We start from the raw sequence: 20,884 nt of genomic DNA on the forward strand, positions 1-20,884 counted from the left end.
CAGAACAGTCCATCTGCCTCAGTGGTTCAACTGTAATGTTACAAAGTGTTTAGAATACTTTTTGTAAGCGAAGAAAACAAAAACAACTTTATTCAACAATTCCTTTATCAGTCGTCTCCTCTGTGTCTCTCCACATCACTCAAACTGCCAACGCTCTTCTGTGTCAGCTGCCACAGAGTAGAATAGGCAGTAAAGTCGTTATTTTTGTTTTCTTCACTTACAACCAGTATTCTCTTGGCTTCATAACATTACAGTTGAAACACTGATGGCAGATAGACTATTCTGACAATGCTTTTCATACTTTTGTGGATCTTGGCATTGTATTTTACTTGGCAGTCTATAGGACAGTCATAAGCCTCCTGGTTTTAATCCAAAATATCTTAAATCATGTTTCGAAGGCGGACTATGCTTTATGGGTTTGGAACGACAAGGGGGTAATTGATTAATGACAATTTTCATTTTGGGTTGGAATATCCCTTTAAATAGCTCACAGCTACTAATGCTTTTAGTGTGTAAATGCACAAATACCATAGTACGGCATTTGTGGCGTTTCTCTGAAGATCTTTGAAATGTTTGGCTTTTAAGTTCTCTCTTCCCATATAATTTTCACAGTTGATCCCTGACATTTTTGAGAAAAAAAATTATGCCGCAGAGCCTCAAGGAAAGGTATGCATAAGCAGACAGCAGCTTCAGGATCAGTGGGTGGTTAAGAACTTGTTTCCATGCTGTTGTCAGTTTTTCTGCTTAATGCAAGGCGCCTCTGTTTGTACACTACTCTCGTTACGCCATAATATTTGAGGATGAAAGCACCGGTTATCCTCTACTGCTGCATTCAGTCATTTTTAGAGAGAGATAATGCCCAAACGGGGCTATTTTCCACTGCCCTACCTTCAGCCATCTATCCTTCGTAAATGACCGGACAGAGATCATAATGGTTTATACAGCACTGAAGTGGGAATCTGAAGTGCATTGGCTCCATTTGGATGGGCAGGAACGCCGACTGCATTTATCTGCTGTGTTCACACCTTGATTGATGCCCAGTGGTATAAAAAAAAAATGAATAAAGTTACATTAAATGGAAAGAGCTTGCTCGGCGAGGTGAGGAGCAATGGTGCAGAAAGTGCTTTCGCCAAAGCCTCAAAACCATTCAACTATTGGCAAATGAAGTCAGTCGCTCTCCAAGATTGTGATTTTCCTCAGTCCCCACTTTTGTTCTCTCTCTCTCTTGCGCTCTCTGAGGTCTTATCGACTGCATGCAGCAGGCAAAAAAGTGAAAAAACTTCTTTCCCCTCTTTACCAACATGCCGTAGGAAAGCAGCCCTGCACGTAACAGTGGCCGTGTTGTATGGAAGTGGGTGTCCAAAAAAAGGCATTTTTCACGTGGTTGAGTTACCTTATTTCCCAGAATGCGAAGCAGAATATGAATGACCACCAACAAAGGACCATTATAACCTAGTAGTGTAATAATGTCAAATGAATTGTCAACTTTAGGGGAGTCACACTATTTCCTAGAATGCAAAGCAATATTTGAAGAGTTTCTGATAAAGCGACATTGTAACCTAGTTGCTTAGTAATGTCAGATGAGTTTGGTTTAATACATTAAACAGATTTGACTGTCTATGATGATATTGATTTACTTTATTTCTTAGAATGCACAGCAATATTTGAAGAACCACTGCCACAGAAATGTTTAACGTACATGTTTGTTTATAGCAGTTAAGTCTTAAGTAACATTAAATGAATTTGCCTTATATGGATATATATACATATCAAATTTTAAAACATTTTTGAGGAAAGTCAACTAAATACGTCACAATGTCCTTTTTTCCACGAGATTCTTAAAACACTGTTGTGCATTCTGGGATGTATCTCTGATGAACCAACATTGTAACATAACCATATTGTGTAGAATCATTGTATTTCAATGATTCATTGTATTTCCCAGAATGCGCAGCAATATTTAAATGACTGTCAAGGAAACATTTCATCCTAGTTGCATAGTAACACCAAATGAATTTGGTTGACCACTGTGTTTCCCAGAATGCACAGAAATATTTAAAGAACCTCAGTCAAAGAAAAATTCTAATCTAGTTACATGGTAATGTCAGACAAATTTGGTTGAATACAGTGCTTGGAACAAAACATATGGCAAGGCTGTTTCTCCATTAATATTAATGTGAGGTGTCTTTTTTATTTTCTGTGACCAAAGAAAGTCGCATTAAATGCAATATTTGTATTCTCTCTATCAAACGCTGTATTCAGAACAAGAGAGTAACCCAGCCACCTTGACAGCTTTAGAGAGATAATTCCTCTCTATTTGACTCCTCTTGCTTTGTTCATATAAGCTGTACTAAGAGGGTTGCTCACTCACTGGCTTGAAGAATTGCCTTTTTGTTTATTCACTTTGGGCCCAGTGATTCGGGGGAAGGGGATGAAGATGAATTTTTTTGGTACATGCTTCATTATGATGCAAAAACAAAGGATTGCAAAGGGAAATATTAACACTGGGACAGCATCCATGGTGGCTTTGCCGGGCTGATAATTTAACGCTTGTGTCTCTCAAAAGAGGGGATTTGTTCCACGGTGTACAGTTAACAATTTTCGCATGCAGCAGATTTACACCCCACTGTCTTTCAGACTTAATTCACATTTCATTTTGCTGGAGACTGAGTCATATTACACTTCCAAGCTCCGTTTTCCATTTGTCTGTTTATATTAAATCAGTGTTACTAATATTTCACCAGACGTTAACTGAGTCCTTGTAAAGGAAGGTATGAAGTGAATACTGTTGGTATTGAATGAATACGAATCATTTCCACCACTTAATCAAGCCACTAATCTTTAAAACATGAAGTCTTATTTCACGTCATTTATTTGCGTTGGCTCTCGTGTTGAGAAACTTTGTCCGCAACCATTAAAGTATTCAGTTTCTACAGTGACTCATTTGGCGCATATCATTCTCTTTCTATGAAACCTGTTTACTACATTCACCTGTTCTAACTCTATAGCGACGCAAACTATTGCTTGGTTCGCCCGAGCATTGCAATTATTTCACATTTACAAGAATTTATTCAAATGGTTTTCCCCAACTTTCCCCATCTGTCCTGTCTGTCTGTCTGTCTATCTTCCATTCATTCTGTCAATCTGTTGGTTGGACTGTCTGTCTGCTGTTTTTTTGCCTGTCTGTCTGTCATTTCTCACTCTGTCTGTCTATATTGACTTAAGATGTTTTTCTCATTATTTTCTCAATTTTAATTCTACTTCCTATTATTCAAATTCGACTTACAGATGCCTGCAGCTTGTTTGCTATCTCAATTCAAAGTCAATTCAGATTTAAGATGAATGGTGCACAGACTTGATTTACAGTCATTCTCAGACAGGCGGTATGGAAGCGGTTAACTACATTTATGCCACAAGAATTCCCTTCAGGGCATGAGGGGGTGGTCCGCATAGTGTCAATCTCCGTCGCTGGCTCAGGGCAGACACAGGCTGTGAGGATTAATGGCGACCCAGTGCTAATTACTGTGCGATCATCATAAATAAACATTCTACATCGGGAGCCCCCCTCCCACCTACAAACACACATACACACACTTGCTGTCTCACAAGCATTGAGGTTACAGGCGAGATATCTTCTGTCATATAGCAAATAAGATCATCCCAGTGTGTCAGATGCCCCAGTATTTATATTTACCTCATTACAAGGAAGCGCCGTTTGCCAAAGGGATCAGAAGCTGGCAATAAAAGGCACACAGAGTGTTTGCAGTCAGGCTTTAGTTGCCGTGTGACACAGTCAGACCACGGGAGTGGGATAATGCAGGCTCTTGGCATGACTGCTCACACTGCTGTTAACCCAGCAGGGGGGTTGGGATGGGTTCAGAAGGGGGGTATCTTCATGACAGACCCCTGAGAGGTGTGGCATATCCATCCCGCTTCTCCTGTTTCCCGTCGATGGCAGGTGCAGCTGAAGAAGTATATCTCAGCAGCGCAGACGAGCCACCACAGGAATGTTTTCCACGGCACAAGTGGCGAATGCCTTTTATCACAGCAAACGTTGCTTTTTTTCATCCCCTTCTTTTTGAAGGTGGCTCACATAATCGCCTAGCATCCATAAATTCTGCCAAAAGTGGTGAGTTAGTGCCACTGAAAGCAAAAGCTGTAAACAGCAGCATTCAGCTACCGTTTTGAATTAGCGCTGGCGCTCCCTAATCCTGCTAAAGCTTCTCCACTCATGTCTGCGTCCCGCTCTTAGCTGCTTCGCACTCTCTAGACAAGATTTTTTTTATTGCCCTGCCGTTTTAGTCCCCCCCGCTCCGCGTCGTTCTTTCTCCCTTGTCACTAGTTGCAAAGCACTTTGAAGCACTTGAGCGTGGGTACGAGATAATAATCCTCCTGAAAACCTGGCAGCCGGGCTGACATGCTGTCAACGGTAGCTCTTGTTCTAGAAATTCCCTAACCGGCTATGGCAGGCTTCACCTGGACAGCATGGAGAGCAGCAGATCTATAGCACTCTCTGGCCTGGGACACCAGCACCAGCAAATCTGAAATTAATTTACTTCAAAGCATTTAAAATTTAAATTGTTTTCTTTTATTTCTAAAGCACAATTATTCTTCAAAGATTTACCATTCTGTGTTGGGTGTATGTTGATGTCAGGGGCAGCAGGAGTGTAATAGCTCACTGACTCTGTAATGGTGAGAAGCAAGGAGGTGGAGCAGCATTTCAATCAAGATGAGGGATGGTTTTGCATTGTTTTTTGCTATGTTGCATCTCTGTATGGTAGTGTTCAAAGTAAACGCTGATGTATGATGAATAAGTTGCATCTGCTTATTCAGCCTTTATAAAATTTTCATATTTATGTTTCTTGCTTGATCCGGTTCTTTAATTGCCCACAGGAAGTCTGGACATGGCTTTTACGTTGTAAAAAATGCCTTTTTTGACATATTAAATCAGTATTTTGCTGTTCTAAGAGAAGACCATCTCCTACATATTTACAGTTTGGCTAAAGTCAAACAAATTCTGGCGTGGTTGATTGATTGTTTTTAATAGAAGGCTCTTATGCTGTGTTCACACCAAATGCGAATAGAGCATCAGGCACGCATGAATTATTTTAATGTTAAGTCAATGTAAAGACGTGTTTGCGTGCGTCAGGAGCTCTAAGCAGCGCGAATTCGCGCAAACTAGACGTGTGAATGAGGTGAATTCGCATCTACTGCACCGTGCTAAACGCCTCTACAACTATTTTCCCCCTAATATACAGCTACTTTTTGCTAACAAGATAATGTGTTTATTCAGAAGACGTGTGCAGGAAAAAGTGGAAAAGCCTCGAATGCTCGATCAGCATCAGCCATCTTGCAAACAGACAACTGCCTAGCACTTGCCCCTCCTACAAGAAGTGGATTTCGCCTCGGAAGCGCGTCAATTTCACTTCAAACTTTAGCTTTTTACGCGCGTCTATTTCGCTCTAGATGCTCGAATGCATTCAAAATGTTCAAGCAGCAAACTAGACGCGGTATACGCAAATTTGACGCTCTATTCGCGTTTGGTGTGAACGCAGCATTATGCTCACCAAGGCTGTATTTATTTGATCAAAAATGCACAAAAACAGAAATTTTTTGAAAAATTATTAAAATGTAACAACTATTTTATATTTTGATATATTCCAAATTGTAAAGTTAAAATGTAAATGTTTTTTTTCTTTTAGTGCCACATGATCCTTTAGAAATAATCCTAATCAAATAAGATTTCTGTATGATTAATTTAGAAAACGAATGTTCTGCTAAATATTTTTATTTAAACCATGATAAATTCTAGATACTTTGATGATTAGAAAGTTTTAAAGAACAACGTTTATTTGATTTAAACTGAAATCTTTTGTAACTTTCGGCACTTTTGATCAAACTCTTGACTCTTATTTGATCAAACTATTAATGCATCCTTTCTGGATAAAATTATTAATTTAACAAAATTCTTAGTGACCAAAAACCAAAATATTTAATAATATAGTCATGTTGTTCTAACATGTTAGCTTTACCGCCAGCCACATATCTTTGAAAAGCTTGTGATTCGATTGATGCAAATCATTTTAAGATGCATTCAACACAGCAGGTACAATCAGTGTCTTTGTCAGACCGCCAACAAGGCTTCATGCTGTGATCCCATTGTGTTTTCCAGCTATAGCCACTGCAGGCATCGGTGTACAAAAAACAAAAAAATAAAATAAATTTAGGCAGAATATTTTTTTTCCTTTTTCAGTATGTTCTATTACTCACTAGTAATAATATATAAGTAAGTCTTACAGTGAGGTGAATGGTAAACAATGGCATCAATATTGCCGTATAAATTTGAGCCTGAATCAGATACAGAGCATATTAGTGAAGAGGATCGAGCAGAACCTGTGCAAGCACTGTTCTTGCAGGACGTTGCATGGTTTATGTAAATTTCAGAGCTGGTGATGTAACAAACCCAAGAAGAAGCTTGTTGTAGTCCCTACCAGCAGTGTGTTGTAGTCCTTTAAACATGAATTCTGTAAAAGAAAAATATCGCCATAACAGAGTGTCTGAAAAATGTTCACTAACCGCATATGCCACGGCTCTAAAATTGACGTTTCATTTTTTTTTTTCTAACATTGATTCCCCAGTGCTGATCCCTGTCTGTCACAGGAAGTGCTCGTCCTTGGGAGGAAGTCTTGCAGCAAATGCACCCTGTAGTGAAGCATAGCTGCCCGATACAGATTAAAATGCTGATTGGATTAGAAATGCAGCGGATGTGACAGAAAGGCGAGGGTGTCAGAGATGGGCAGTGCCAGGTAAAGTGGAGAATGACAAAGCAGTTGCCAGCTGTGTGATTTTAATGAGCAAATCCCTTCCTATTGCGATGCTACAGGAAGGGCCACCCAGCGCTAATGTATGCGAGGATGCGAGAGGTTTTTCATTCGGTAACCCTTATCTTTTCTCTCTGTGCTCTCGTTTAGAGTCACTTGTTCATTTCTAGCATAAATCCATCTGAATAGCAGCTGTGATGATGGTCAGATATCATTATCTTGCAATGAAGACTTGAAAAATGTCATAAAGGCTTTGAAAGTATTCAAAGGCCCCATGTAAATCTCAACAGTTGCTTCAGATCTGTATGCAAGTGTTTTTCATTTACAGAATTCGGGTCCTAAGCTCACTGGCCCCAGCAGGAGAGTGCTTGTTATTGAGGATTAGTTTTGTTTTACAGCATTAAGTGTTTCCTGCTGGCATGAAAATGACCCTGAATTGAAGATCTGTCAGGGATCGCTGCATGAAAGGATAAAGGGATTCAGGAAATGTATTTGGGTCAGTGTGTCATAATCCTGCTAGACTGCACCATAATACCATTTTCCCTCTTTATTTTGCATATGATAAAGGGTCCGCCCACATGCTATTTAACACTTTCTATAAGCCTCAAGATGCATGTAGAATGAGGTTCAGTCTTTTGAACCCAAGAAATTTGTTGAATACATTACCGCATAACCTCCCATATTCACATAGCAACAGTTTGGCTTTTTTTCTATTTCATTTTTTTTTCTAGGAGAGGGGAAATCAGAAATGTGACCACTGAGTTCTTGATAAGTGCAAATATCAAACATGAAAAGACAGGATAAATTGGTGCAACTTTTCAAAAGTGCCATTGTCTTATCATGATGCATTTTAACAGCATTTTAAAAATATATACACTACAAATGTTTGGAATCACTGTGAAATCTTAATATTTTTAGAAAGAAATTAATCAAAGATTACAAAATAAGGTTGCCAATAATTGTAAAAAAAAAAAAAAAAAAAAAAAAAAGTCTATTCTATTCTATCAGCTCTATGGTCATTGTATAATCCCGTGCTTGCATTCTTGCAGTCTGTTTATTGAGATATTCAGGTGAAAGTTGGTCATAATCAGTATTTTTTTGTTTGTGTTTCAGAATGAGGAACGCTTCAAGACGTCTGCTGAACAGTTCCACACCGCTGCAACCAGGAGTGAAGCCAATATAAAGTAAGAGATTACAAAATTGTCCTTTAATTATAATACAAACATTTTTAAGAATAAAATGAGTTCTAACATCTACTTGAATTCAAGGCAGGATGTAGCATTGAAGAAGTACAAGCAAAAGTTTCTTGCAAGTGTTTCTTTTTTCTTTTTTTAATTTAATGATTAGCTAGGAAAATTGGTCACCAGAATTTGAAGACCTAAAAGAAACTTCTTTGGTTAAAAGTGAACTGAGTTTCTGCTTCCAAAAAAAGTTGATGCAAACCGTTACTAGACAAACATGGCTGAAAATAAAAGTGGTTCTTTTGTTCCGGTTGATCACAGCCTCATAATAACTTTGACTTTCTTGAAAAGAGATGAGATTTTTTAGTGCCTTGAAAATGTTTCATTAAATTAATGATGTTGGCGTCATGGTAAGCCTGTTTGCGGTCAAACTTTCAAACCTAGGGCACAGTCTATCGTATACATTTTAAGTTATAAATATTATTCATATAATAATAATAATTAATATTTTTCTTTTTTCAGGTGGTTGTGGACTTAAAGTAGACATAACACACACAGTGCCCATACAAGGAATTCCACCCTTTAGTATGTCATACAGGGCCACACTCTAAAAAAAATAACAACAAAAAACTTATACAAAACCTGAAGGAGTGAATTTGCCATCGAAATACTCCATCATATGTCCAGCTCATTGAAATTTTGTCTTTGTTTAGCATGAAAATCCAACTTTTTAAGTGTAAATAAGTCAGAATGCATGAAATAGCATAGACCTTCCCTTTCAGGGAAGGTCTATGCTATTTCAATAATTTCAATAATCTATGCCATTTCAATAATTTTCTCACGTATTTGTTGGCAAACTGGCGAGTGCCCAGAGTGCAGAGGGCGCATGTTTGTGTTTCTGAGTTCATTCTTTCGAGTTTCTCTATGCATAATTTCATAGATATGTGGCTATATTTAACCACTGGTTCACCTAAAACTCTTTCACTATCTGTAGTTAAATGGCATGGTTTGATATAGTGCTCAGGTAAATTTGATTAAGTAAATGTTAAACTTTTGAAATTCAGAAAAAAAGAACCACATATTGATGAATCAATACATGAAAATTATGTATTTATTTATCTTTTGGTATGCATTTCAGAAAATAGAAAATGGTTAGGATTCAGGTGTAATTGCAAATAGAGATTAATCCTGATTAATCCACTGAAAATTCTGATTAATTTTATTAAAAATTTTAATCATTTGACAGCCCTAACATATATATATATATATGTATGTGTATATAATATATATATATATATTAGGGCTGTCAAATGATTAAAATTTTAATAAAATTAATCAGAATTTTCAGTGGATTAATCATTTGACAGCCCTAATATATATATATATATATATATATATATATATATATATATATATATATATATATATATATATATATATATATATATATATATATATATATATATATACACATACATATATATATATATATATATATATATATATATATATATATATATATATATATATGTATGTGTATATATACACACACACACACACATATAATATACTATTTTTGATCAACTCCAGAGTGAGTGGTTGATCTGTTTTGAATTGCATGTACATAAAAATAATTTGCTTTATTGATATTTTTGAAAGTCATTTTTCTTTTGGAACCCTTCTGTTAATTCTGGCTTTTCATCCAAACCCCCTACAGAACAAAGCACTGTGGGTATGTGTGCGCTTGCTAATTTTTTTGAAAGAAGGGCAATCATTCAAAACATTAGAATCCTGAATTCACCAGACGACTCTTAAAAATACATTTTTGTTTGACAATACAAAAATAACACTTTTGACCATTAAACCTGCAGATGGCTTGTGACTAATTCTCTCCCAGCATGCTTTGTGTTAGATTTAAAGAGGGATTTGAAACGATAATCCCAGTGTGTGAGTGTGTGAGCATCAAGATCAGATCATCTGATTGAGTGTGCGTGATTTACGTGTGTAAGTGTTTGTGTTTGATTGTTTCCTCTTCTGTCCTCTTGAGTTTCACAGGTTTTGTAGCAGCTGTCGTTAAGTGCCAGTCGTAGGTGCAATGATGGCTAAGAGTCGAGTGCTTTGAGGTTATACAAATGATGTTGGGACTTGGGTAATGAGCTTCTCCCTGGGGATGTCTCATCTGCCAATCAGAGCACAGAAGAACATCTGTACATGACGACTTCAGTTTTTGTGTGTCTTTGTTGCTAGTGTATGACCTTATTCTTTTACTAAGACAGCTGAGCTGAAAGCACACTAAAGCATCTCTTTAAAGTCGACATGATATGGTGTTCGCAAACCTTTTTACTTTTGTAATGAGATTGTGTGTGTGTGTGTGTGTGTGTGTGTGTGTGAAACGTGGAAAAGTGGGTGTTTCATGACAGAATAGAGCCAGATGGCTGGTATTGAAAGGTTGACACTTAAAGGGTTAGTTCACCGAAAAATTAAAATTTTTAGTCATTAATAACTCACCCTCATGTCGTTCCAAACCCGTAAGACCTCCGTTCATCTTCAGATCACAGTTTAAGATATTTTAGATTTAGTCCGAGAGCTCTCAGTCCCTCCATTGAAACTGTGTGTACGGTATACTGTCCATATCCAGAAAGGTAAGAAAACATCTTCAAAGTAGTCCTCGTTTCTGTCGGATGCGTCCGATTTGAGAACCGAGGAGCTGATGATAACTGCGCATGTGTGATTCAGTGTGAAGCAGACTGATGCACCGAGCGTCTTAACCGAACTGATTCTTTTGATAATTGATTCTGAACTGATTCTGTGCTAATTTTATGAGTGTGGGTAAACCGAAGGCTTGAATGAAGGGCAATCATCGCCAATGACATCATTACGTCGAGCGCAAAAGAACCGGTGAACCGTTTTTCTTCAACCGGTTTATTGAATCGAATTATCCGAAAGAACTGGTTCGTGGAAAAGAACCAAACTTCCCATCACTACTGGTGATCCGAAAACCAATGCAACCAGTTCTTGACTCGAGAACGAGTCAATCTTTTGTTCGTTATCTGGCTCGGCTCGGTGTTCATCTTCAGTTCTCTCTTCACAGCAGTTCAGTCAGTGTACTGTTTGAGTAAACGAATTACAACGGGATATTGGTTTATTTTGACTCAGACATCAAAATCAAAAGTTAACAGCTTAAGTCATTTGTGGATTAATGCGTATTGGAGACGCGAACAGTTTCAAACGATTCAGTTCGATTTGGTGACTTTGAGTGATTCGTTCGCAAACCGAATATGACAAACTGCTTTGTTTGAACTCTCTCACAACAGACACAGAAGAGAGGACAATGGTGAATAAAGTCGTAGTTTTTGCTATTTTTGGACCAAAATTCATTTTCGATGCTTAAAAAAATTCTAACTGACCCTCTGATGTCACATGGACTACTTTGAAAATGTTTTTATTACCTTTCTGGACATGGACAGTATACCGTACACACATTTTCAATAGGGATGCACCGAAATGAAAATTCTTGGCCGATACCGAAAACCGAAAAAGAGAAAACCAAGGCCGAAAACCGAAACCGAAACACCGAAAGAAATTATGCCAATTATTAGTACCATTGCATTTATTGCTATGACCGTGTACTAACTTTACTAAAATTAAGACATTGTAATTGCATAAATTAATATAAAGTTTCAAAGATAATTACAATTACATAACTTATTTAAAAAAAAACATAAAAAAACATAATTACAAATGATGCAAATATTTATTAAGCACATAGCAACAATGCACAGTATAAAATAAAATTCAAACCAAAAATGTATCCCACTCATGTGTATATTTAATAATAATGAAAGGTTTTAAAATGAACAGTTCTCTCATAAAAACAAAGTGCATTTAGGTGAAGTGCATTTGAAATTGTTCTCTGTAGGACTAGAAAGTGCATTACTTCTCCAGTATAGGCAAGAGGGTTGTCACTTCTGGGGATGGGGACTTCAGACAGATAACCATCTAGCTGTTGAGCAGTTGAGCTTGTCATCTGCCTGACATTTGAGAAATATTTGAGAGAGTGGATTTAAATAGGGCCAGGGCATAAATAAACATTTTTATCAAATTAAAGCAGAAATCTAGCAGAAAATCTAGCATAAATATGGCTACAATCTGATATTATGTATGTATATATGTTTGTGTGTGTGTGTGTGTGTATATATTGTGTGTGTGTGTGTGTATATATATATATATATATATATATATATATATATATATATATATATAGTAGCCTAAGAACAAAATAGCCAACGTATTATTATTATTTGAGGCACTTTCTTGCAGAATTCCACTGAACATATCAGACAACGATGGTGCATGGCACTCATCTGGTGGCAGAGACCATGCAGTCTTTTTTTCTGCGCTCTGATCTGTCTCCTGCACTTGGCGCTTCTCCGTCTCCACGCGGGTTCTCCGCATCCAGCGCGGCCTGGATCATTTCTCGTGCGCGCTGCCTTATTTCCGCATCTAAGTAATGGTCTTTATAACGCGGATCAAGCACATTCGCGATGAAGTGCAGAGGATCCGAAAAGATCTCAGTGAGACGTGTGCTAACAGACTCTATAAGACTGTACTTTTCTTTGTTTTTACTTCGTGGTCCGTCTTAATCTCTTTGTTAGGAGACGTTTTAGTGCTGCGAATAAAGGAATAAGAGAGAGAGAATGTTCTCACTGGTGTTAAGTGAATGTCGCGTGGAGCTCGTGGTCTGCGCTTTGCAGGTGCACGTGCAGGTCGAGCTTTCTGTTTGCGTCATCACAACATTTCGGCCGTGTTGTTTCGGTGATTAAAGTCTATCGGCCGAAAACCGAAAAAAGCCATTTTCGGCCGAAAATTTTCGGTGGCCGAAATTTCGGTGCATCCCTAATTTTCAATGGAGGGACAGAAAGCTCTTGGACTAAATCTAAAATATCTTAAACTGTGTTCCGAAGATGAACGGAGGTTCACTATTTTATGTACATTTCTGTTCACTCAATCCACTTGTTGGCAGTTATGTTTTGGGGAGCTTTAGCAAGCATTTTTTGCTTTTCTACCTGCGTGGAGTTGATGTTTTAATCCTGGTTTTAATCCTTGAGGTTATGGCAGCCTCCAGACCCCCGTCTCCTGGAGCATGACAAGGCTGCTGTTTAATCCCACCCGCTTCACAAGCCTCGGGCAGTTCAGGATCTTTTTTTTGTCATTCACCTCTTCAACACTCTGAGCTGTGCGACAACCACATTTTCGTGGCCATCCTGCCCTGTTCCCAAACGAGGAGTGCGCTGGATCTGATAATTCAAATTGAAAATTCCTGCTGAGGAACTGCGATCCAGCCAAGATGAACTACCGAACCTACAGGGCTGTTGAGAAACTCAGCTTGACCTGTCAGTCAGGAATATAGACTAGGCAGTGCAGATGAGGAGGGGTGGATTGGGTGCACTACAAGATGTTTGCTAATGCTGTTGTTGGTTATTCTATGTGAATGAATCCATCATCCATCTATCTGCCACTTTATTAGGTACACCTGTTTTGATGAAAATATCTAATCAGCCAATCACATAGCAGCAACTCAATGCATTTAAGCATGTGGACATGGTCAAGACAATCTGCTGAAGTTCAAACTGAGCATCAGGATGGTGAAAAAAGTTAATTTGAGTGACTTTGAGCGTGCCATGGTTGTTGGTTCCAGGCAGGCTGGTCTGACTATTTCAGATATTGATGATCTACAGGGATTGTAATGCATAACCACCTTTAGGATTCTCAGAGAATCGTATAAAAGGGAAAATATCTAGTGAGTGGCAGTTCATTGTGGGCGAAAATGTCTTCTTGATGTCCGAGAGGTTAGAGGAGAATGGCTTGACTGGGTTGAGCTTATAGAAAGGCTACAGTAACTCAAATAATAACCCGTTACAACTGAGTTATGCAGAAGGGCATCAGTTAACAAACAACAAAATAACCAAACCTTGAAGAAGACGGGCTACAGAAGAAGACCACACCTTGGCTCACTCTTGTCAGATAAGAACAGGCTGTAGCTGATCTTGAATTCCTCAGTTTAATTTGTGTGTTCCACAGAAAACGTACAGTTTTGGAACAACTTGAGGGTGAGTAAATAGTCACACACACACATAGTTTTTAATTTTGGGTGAACTGTCTCTTTAAGAATAAAATATTTTTGAAGTAAAGAAAAAGAACAGTAAGAAATGCATCTGGCCAGCATCGTGGTTGGTCTCCCTTCCCAGTAAACTTTCCTGCTCTATGGCAGCCAATTATATTGCCGTAGTCAGGCATTTGTTGATATTTTTCTTTCTCAATGGTTGTTGTTTGGGGTCTCTCAAAAGAAAGGCCCTCATTAGAGGAGCTGTTGGCTGGAAGGGTGGGTGGAAGTGTGGGACGACTAGACTGTGGGGTCATGAGGTTTGCTTTAGCAAACAGTATATGTTCAACCCAACCCTTATAAAAGTAAAAACCAGCAGTTTTTTTTTTTTTTTTTTTTTTTTTTTCACACATGCTAGGTTTCTGGTTTGAATATTGATAATTATCCTGTAATATTCTCTTCTCACCATGCTCTCCTTGCTTTTGTTTATTCAAATGAGGAACTTTATTTGACCTTGATGAGCCATTGTCATCATGGGTAATTTATGTATATTTTTTGCAGATGCTTTGCTTTGAGGGATTTGCATTGGGATTTTAGACTCTTATCTTAACTTTTCCTCTGTAATTGGGGGTAATGTGGCCTAGTAAGATCTGAATTTAAGAATTTAACTGAAACGTTCCATCCCAAGAAAGAACGCTTGTGAAAGAATGTACATAGAAAAAATTGCTTCCTTGTGATCATGTAAACATTAAAATTCTTATTACCATACAGTCTTTTTACTGAAGACTTGTTTTAGTACCCATTATTCTCAGTGGTGATTCTCATTACAGAAATAAAGTAACTAATTGCTGTTAAAAAAAAAAAAAAAACTGTACTAAATTTTTCCTCAATTTAAAGAAGTATAAGTTAAACCACCCTGATCTAGAATACTAAGGCTGTCAATTTAACCCAGTCATTTTGTAAGACTTGTATTAGCATTAATTATTAGAGACCAACTGAAGTCAAATAAACAGTGGTCATAATTTGACTGTCCTTGCACAAGCAGACACACACACACACACACACACCACACACACAACACACACACATGAGAATAAGTGGAGAATTCCAGTTGGATTAAACGGACCTCCTGCCTTGATGACAAGTCAGACCATTCTCATACCCAACAAAACTCTCACTTTGTCAAACCAGAGTAACATCTCCTCTCTACCCCTGTCTCCATGCGGCCGGCCGATAGTTACAGAAGCACGCGTGACTGTTGAGCTCCACGCACTGATTGACTAGAGGCAAGAGAAGTGACAACACAGCACTCCAGAGGCCGTTACCCCAGAGAGAGGTGCAGAACTGTGACCGGCCAGTTTAGCAAATGTGGACTCCGGCTACGGGAGTAATTATCAGCTTTGTCAGATCCCTCAGAGTGCCTCTCTTCTCTTTTCTCTCTCTCTCTTTATCTGTTTCTTCCTCCCATCCTCCTTTCGCCTTGTCAAGTTTAAGTGGGGCCCATCGCTGCAAAAAACCGCCGACCCCTACAGGTGAGATTGGACGGGAGGCTGGAGGGATGCGGTCGAGGAGGCTCAGTCAATTGTAAAGCTGTCAGAGTGCAAGCGAGCCACTGGAAGGAGATAAGACGAGGTTCTCATCTACCAGCTGAGCTTGAGCAAGGTCAAGGCACCGGCGCTCTAATCTAGTTAATTTTAGACTCTAGACTCGGGAAAACATGTCATGCTGAACTCTGAGCTGATAAAGCCTTGTGACCTATGTGTTATATCAAGTTTGATTTTGTGTTTTCTGTTCTCATCTAGCTATTATTTGTTTATCTTGCTTTCTCAAGAATTCAGATGCTAATCCAAGTTGGAGCCACGGCTTGCTGAGATTTCCATAGTGCGGTAATTCCAAAGTCGTGTTTTCTCTTATCAGCAAGAGCTGATTGGAAATAATTAATGAGCGAGCGGAAGCTAAACCTCTGCGTGGTCTTTGGTATCTACCAATTCTCAGCTAGCGCTGCTCCTTAGCTTCAGAATAATGAGCTTGTCTCTTCAAGTTTACGAGCACACGCTCCTACACGCAGAATGTGTTGTAAGCTAATTTAATCTTTTGTAGCTACTTTTTTCTTTGCATTTCATTTTCATATTTTTGAATTACGCTTTGTGCGTTTCCGCCTCGGAAAGGTTTCTGAAGTCGCGCTTTGTTCTTTAGTACTCTGTTCCGTTAAGGAGATTACAAATAATAGACGAGATTCTGGTAATTAACATTTAATCTTTAAGCGCCGTGTTATTTATTTACAGATGTGAAATGAGGAAATGAGCATCCCTTAAACAGGCATGGCTTGTGCTCTTCAAACAGAGCAGTTAGTAAGCAGCTCGGCTAATATTTTTATTAAAGACCTCACCTTCAATTTGGTTCAATACAGTTCTGCCTGGGTTTGAGCAAGCCAATTTTCTGCTTCAGACTGCTTTAATAAACCCTCTGCTCTATCAGAAGCCTTTGCCGTTCCTGATGAAGGCAGTTTATTTTAAATTAAAGGAGAGTTTCTTATCTGCCGGAGAAAAGAGTTTGACTACAGTAGTCATTCTTCCTTTCGCACGGTAATTAAAACAAAAAACGGTTTCGGCATTGTGATACGTGTGCTATTGATGGAAGTTTTTTTTTTTTTTTACCTTCGCCCTTCTGCTTTCAGCCATGTCTGGTTTTTCCGAACGACGATAAGATGTACAACACAGCTTGAAAAGAGATCAACGGATTCAAGTATCTCTACCCTGCATCAGATTGATGGCAATTGTTGATGATTTAATTGAACGTGCAAGTGAAACCTAAGCCCGATTGAGCCTTTAAATCGCTTTACAATTAAGCAGGATGTCAGTCGATTGTCTAAAAGCCGCAATTGTGGTGAAGCTGGAGGTGGATGCATGGATTCACTTTGCTTAATCAGTCCAGTGATATTCAACATGACTCCTGAGTAGCCAAGCTTTCATCAGCATGACCGCCAAAGTAATTATATTGGATAAATTACACTATAAAGCCTTGTTTTGTTGGTTTAGGATATTATTGAACAAAGATACAGTTTTTCACAAACATTATCTATTTTATCAGTCAAGCCATCAGTAGTCAATACATTTTTGTGGTGTGAAGCCTAAGTATTGTAGCTCACTCTTTTTAAGTTTAAATTTAATGGTATTTCTTTAGATTATGTTTGCATTGACTACCCCATACAATATTTGTGCTATCTTACCTTTTGTGTGAGTAGCTTGATTGGGTATTAATAATAAATAGTAAAATAATAAATAATAAAATGAAACCTATTTTTTTCCCGCCACTTTGCTTTCATTTTATCGCTTTAGAATTGTTTTTTCTTTTTGTAAAAATAGTTGCACAAGTAAAACTTTATTTTTGTAAAAACAAACAAACAAAAAAAAAAAACAGCAGACTGATTGCATGTCATAAATTTGTTGTGATGTAATTAGAGCCATTTCAAATTTGGTTTGTTAACTGTTAATATGACTATATAAATGTAATATTTTTACTTTAAGAAACAATTATTTTTATTATTATTATTATTTACAAATTATCATTTTATTTTTATTTATAATTTTTTATTTTATTTTATTGTTTTTTATTTCACCACATACATTATCTGATTCAGTAATTGTAATAATTCTACAATAGCTGTTTGGTTGTGCATTATTAATTTGATGTCAGATCTAGCTAGTCGATCTTTTTGTTGACTTGACAACCAGATTGATTAGCTAGATGGATAAATCTCTTTATTAAACCTTTTGTTGTCGCTGTTTTATTTTAATAATTCAAAAAACATTTTGAGTGGCACATATATTATCCAAATCCATACTTGTATTAAAATTCTTTTAGCTTTTAAACTGACATTGAGAATGATTAGCATGATTGGGTAGATTGTTTTATAAACACTCATTTTTGTCTTTTAGTACAATTTTCTTGCACAGATTACATAATCTGAGTCAATAACTGTCATTTATACAATGGCCGTTCAGATTCGCATTATTAGTTTGAGTGAAGGTGTTTGTCTGAAGTGAAGATGAATGACTATTTTTTGCCTTAAGGATCAACTGTACAGATGTACCAAAGAATTTGTTGGGTCTGTTCACCCCCTCCACCTCCTTCCTGCTCCCTGGGTTATTTATCATAGTTGTTCTAGTCACTGCCACTCTTGACACTGGTGTTATTAATGAATATCCACTCTGCCAGTAATTCAGTTTAACCTGTCTCCCCGCATTCATTTATTCTACTAAACCATTCACAGGAAGAGCGGAATTGAGGGAGTGGTGGGAGAGAGAGAGAGAGAGAGAGAGAGAGAGAGAGAGAGGGAGGAAGGAAAGGAAATGAGTGAGTGAGTGAGTCATGCGACAGTATTTTACAGCTGAGTCTGTTTTTTGGTTGTGCTTCATATAAAATATTTACTGTCACTGCATGTACGATCCTGCCAGGATGTGTACAGCAATATCCCTCTGCAGTTAGATAAAGTTAGATAAACACTTATGCCCTCATGACCCGCCTCTCTCAGACCTCTGACCTTTTTCACAGGCAACGTAATGTGGATCCGGTGTGTTCGAACCTGCAAGCTCAGATCCTGAACTGCTATCGAGAGAACCGTGAGCAGACGCTTCAGTGCTCAGACCTGGCCAAAGAGTACATGCAGTGCATCAATGCAGCTAAGAATGTAAGAAACCATGAAGATTTAGCTGGACTCTATGGTAACATTTTTGTTAAGAAGCATTTGTGACCTCAGTTGAACTCTTAGGGGCACAGTCAAAGTTAATTGATGTACTGCAATGTTAAAATGTCAGTTCAGCATGCATATACTTGTCCAGCAGGTATTAAAAAAACTAAGCAAATTTAAAAATATAAGTGAATATAAAAGAATTGTTTGGTATACATGTACTCATAAAAATTAATTTAAATATAGAACTGACATGATTTATAATAACTTTAATTTAAAATGTAATCTAGTTATATAAAAATAAAAATGTGATCAATAGTTTGAAATGAGAATATATAAATATAAGATTTAAAAAATACCAAATATCGGCCGATATATCGGCCTTGGCAATATATCAGTCGACCATTAATGAATATTAATTACGTTTTATACAAAATTAGTTTAGTGAGGGTGCTAAGTTGCTGTAACGTTTGTTGCTAACAGCCTACTCCTACATAACAGTTGTATCCAACTTCAAGAAGGGGAATGTGCAAACTTCACTTCCGCTTCCATTGCTAGTAGGTGTACGTAAAGTCCAGTTGGTAGAGCATGGCACTAGAAACATCAACATCATGGATTTAATTTATTGGGGAATCAAAACTGATGACATTTGTCCCTTGAATGCACTGTAAGTTGCTTTGGATAAATGTGTCTGCCAAATGCATAAATAAAAATGTAAATGCCCATTGGCATCAGCATAGCATTGCAGCGCATTTGCAAAGAGTTGGTCTCTCACCACTGGTCTTTAGCCCGTCACCTCAAAACGTACTTCGTAGTTATTTTGTTGTTATAAATCGCTGTCAGTGTGAATGCCCCTAAAGATCAGAAAGAGAAAGTGGAAAATTTTATTTACTGATGCAAGAACCCTTGATTTAAAATAATTTGTTGACTTAAAGGGCACAGTTCAACAAAATATTTAAATTCTGTAATCATTTAGGGGCTTTCACACTAAGCACATTTGCAGTGGTCCGTGCCAGAGTGTGATTGTTACAGGCATCCCCCGCAGCGTTGGTCTGGTTTCACACTTACTTGATTCTTTCGAACCCTGGTGCGTTTGCGTTCATCTTGCGTCATCACAATTGTGCACGGCACATGATAGAAAACAGCTTTTGTTTCTTCTGTGGAATTAAAAAAGATATTTTGAAAAAATCTGTAGAAAGTCCAATGTTGTTTGCACCTGAATATTCTTGAAAATATCCTAATTTTCACATTCTTCATTTGTGTTCTACAAAAGAAAACAACTATACAGATTTGTAATGACGACATCAGGCAGCGTAAATGATGTCATGTGTGAACTATCCCTTTAAGTAACAAAATAAAATGCAGGGTTCCAGTATTTTCAGACTTTACGATCACTGAAGTGTTTTGTGTTGGTCGGTGGTGCCCTCGCTGCAGTGCTGTCGGTGAAAGTGTCCTTTTCAAGGTGTTAATTCTCCAGGATTTTTACTTTTATTGTTCAGTTGTAGCCAGGCAACAGCAGCATAATGGATTCACTCCATTGCACCTCCAGTCACAAGGAGAGAGAGAAAGAGAGAGTGTGTGTGGATGGGTTGCTGGCTCACTAGTACACACTGCACACAGATAGTGTGTAATAATCACTGCTTTGGCGATGGCTACCAGTACCAGGATGTGTATCTGGCCTACCGTGTGCTGCTGCCAGTGGTTTATCTCTCTCACTTCCTCATTCCCCTCACCTCCACTCATCCGTGCTGTATTGTAACTATTAAATTCAAGTGTCGACTCAGTTTGATTGCTATTAGCAGCACAGGTACCGTATTTTTCAGACTATAAGTCGCACCTGAGTATAAGTCACATCGGTCCAAAAATATGTCATGACGAGGAAAAAAACATATATAAGTCGCACCGGACTATAAATCGCATTTATTTAGAACCAATAAAAAAGAGAAAACATTACCGTCTACAGCCGCGAGAGGGCGCTGTATGTTTTCAGTGTAGACTACAGGAGCACTATAGAGCAGCATAGAGCGCCCTCTCACGGCTGTAGACGGTAATGTTTTCTCTTGGTTCATTTCTCTCGGTTCATGTCAAA

General features: G+C 38.0%; 1 pseudogene; it reads left to right on the top strand.

The window, feature by feature from the left end:
• The window catches only part of LOC113074191 (MICOS complex subunit mic25a-like), a 38,330-nt pseudogene extending 17,728 nt beyond the window's left edge, over positions 1 to 20,602 (top strand).
• Positions 20,603 to 20,884: the final 282 nt, after the last annotated feature.

This window comes from Carassius auratus, unplaced genomic scaffold (genome assembly GCF_003368295.1).
Source record: "Carassius auratus strain Wakin unplaced genomic scaffold, ASM336829v1 scaf_tig00013818, whole genome shotgun sequence".
Taxonomy (NCBI): domain Eukaryota; kingdom Metazoa; phylum Chordata; class Actinopteri; order Cypriniformes; family Cyprinidae; genus Carassius; species Carassius auratus.